This window comes from Sinocyclocheilus grahami, unplaced genomic scaffold (assembly GCF_001515645.1).
Source record: "Sinocyclocheilus grahami isolate Dianchi unplaced genomic scaffold, SAMN03320097.WGS_v1.1 scaffold5371.1, whole genome shotgun sequence".
NCBI lineage: Eukaryota > Metazoa > Chordata > Actinopteri > Cypriniformes > Cyprinidae > Sinocyclocheilus > Sinocyclocheilus grahami.
Window position 1 is genome coordinate 10,501 of NW_015510077.1, and position 2,552 is coordinate 13,052.

The 2,552-nt window shown below is 37.1% G+C and overlaps 1 long non-coding RNA gene and 1 pseudogene across 1 annotated transcript; one reads left to right on the forward strand and one right to left on the reverse strand.

Moving 5' to 3' along the window:
* LOC107577190 (ADP-ribosylation factor-like protein 2) overlaps positions 1-845 on the forward strand; it is a 1,482-nt pseudogene extending 637 nt beyond the window's left edge.
* An 803-nt stretch (positions 846-1,648) lies between these two features.
* Positions 1,649-2,552, reverse strand: LOC107577189 (uncharacterized). The gene is made up of 4 exons (XR_001608173.1): positions 2,500-2,552; positions 2,187-2,235; positions 1,990-2,013; positions 1,649-1,823 (listed from the first exon to the last, which is right to left on the reverse strand). It is a non-coding gene; the product is annotated as an uncharacterized lncRNA (long non-coding RNA).

Sequence of the window (2,552 nt, forward strand, 5' to 3'; positions counted from 1 at the left end):
ATATATATACACACACACACACACACACACACACACACAGATAGAGAATGTACAGATATACAAACTGTTTGTTGATCAATGTTACTGTGATACATAACCAAGTGCAATATTTTTGTTTCTCTTTTTCTTCACACCGAGACTAGGTTTAAGCTGAATATCTGGGATGTGGGTGGCCAAAAGTCATTGAGATCATACTAGAGGAATTATTTTGAGAGTACAGATGGACTGGTGTGGGTAGTGGACAGCGCTGACAGATTGAGACTGGAGGACTGCAGGAAAGAGCTGAGTGCTTTATTACTAGAGGAGGTGAGAGGACCAATATCTTGGACCTATAGAGTTTGAAATTAAATGGTCAGATTTTGACATTTCTTTACTTAGCATCTGTTTTTTTTGTGAACATAAGGCCATAGTTTTGAATCAATAAAGTGTAATGTGTGAGCTTTATAATATGTATTACACTTTATAATTAATGCATTTCTCTTGAATAGCGATTAGCGGGAGCCACTCTGTTAGTTTTTGCCAACAAACAGGACCTACCTGGTGCTTTATCAAAAGATGCCATTCGAGAGGTGAGTCTTTTGTTAAACAGGGTCAGTCTTTGTATTTTAATGAAACTGCCTTGCTGTTGGAGGAATTTGTGAATATGCCGTTTTCTGAACGTTGTCCAGGTTTTAACCCTTGATGACATTAAGACCCATCACTGGTGCATTGTGGGATGCAGTGCTGTTACAGGTGAGAACCTGCTAACAGGTGTGGACTGGCTACTTGACGATATAGCAGCTCGGATCTTTACAGCTGACTAATGACTGAATGGTTTAAAATATGAGATGGACAATAAAAAAAAATTGTTGGACTGAATGTATGCAATGTAAATGTTTAAGATGGATGTCTAAGTAGCTGTACTTCCAACAGGTAGTGTGTTTTTGAAAGCTATTTGCTTTAGAAGGTTGGAAATGGAAGCTAATTGTTTTCTTTGTATACTGTAACACCACTTGCAACTAGCTCCGAGTGTTCAGCTGCATTAAGATACATGTCTGCCAAGAATACATTCTGCCTCAACAAACCTGGTCTCTGGTCATTTTTTCTATTACAAACTGCTGCTTTAACGTAATTACAGGTCAGTCTCTAGCCTTCCTCTTTGAAAATCTAGAGAGGGCGGCTGCTTCTCATCTAGCCAGGTTTTATTTATAATATTCATGAATCTGCCCCCCAAACACTTAAAATGCCCTTTAAAGGGTAGCAAATAACCTTGGTGCTTTGTAGACCTTAGCTCAGTTTGTTCTTAATTGTCTTCGTTCAAATCTTAGCTCAGAGAAACAAGTTAGTTTCTATTGAGAAATTAATGCACAATTAACAAAATTAGATTAATGCGATACATTTTCTCATGACGAATCACACTAACCATTTTTGGTGTTGTGACAAAAGCCTTTTAAGTGAACTAACAAATTCTCTTGACCCAACACGACTTCTAGTGCTGTGAGTGTTAAGCTTTACATACCAACACCATTAAGTTTTATAACTCAATTAACTGTTCATGACGCATAAAGTTTGACCAAGCAGAATTGCATTTAAAAGGATCACATTTATTTAGATCACTGAAAATCCGATACAAACATCAATGCAAAAGGTGATGACTCGGGGATGCAACTATTTGAAACTGCAAATACAAAAGAGCCATTTATTTTGCAATCTTAATAAAAACTCAAAAGAAAAGTCACTGCCAGTTACTAACACCAGTAAACACTTCAGTTCAGCAGATCTATAGTACAGGGATGAACATCAGGTTTCAGCCAGTTCAACTTCTCAGATGCAATTTAAGTGACCTGGAGGGGGAATAAAGAGAGTCACTAAAAGTCTCTTAAACCAGTACCTTTAAATAGTCTACATTTAATCAGAATTATCAATCAGTCATAACACATCAGACTGGGGCGATATAAGTCATCATTTAAAAATACAACTAATAAATTAAGCCAATATGAAAATACAAACCTTTATGGTCAGTCATGGAACTACCTGAGGGGAAAAAAATAAAAATCTAAATGAAAGTCACAAGTACAAATTTAAAATGAAACCATTTATTGAGGTCAGAGGGTACCATTCAGTCAGCTAAATCAGACTGGGGCGGTAATTCAGTCATCACACCGACTAGTTCACATTTAACTCAAGTTGAAAATACAAAAACATACCAGCTTCAGTATGTTCAAGGGAGCAGAACTTTAAGAATTCACATTAGTCCTGCAAGGAATCAAATGAGAAATTTAAAAAAAAAAAGTTTACATGGACATATGAAAAGGAAAACTTAATCTACGCTAAAGCTAGTCCTTCTCAGACTGTTGGTAACCCCAACAAGTCATCCCCTTATTGCCCAGGCAACACCAGTGGGTTCACCATTTCAGGTTCTGGTATTGGCACAGGGCGTAAGACGTGTGCGAGTTACATCATAAAAGGACCAGCTGCAATAAAGTTTGTCATTTTGTTTATTAGGAACGGAATTCTCACCTGTGAATTCACCACATCAGGTGCGCCACCTATAAAAGTTAAGAAAAAAAAAA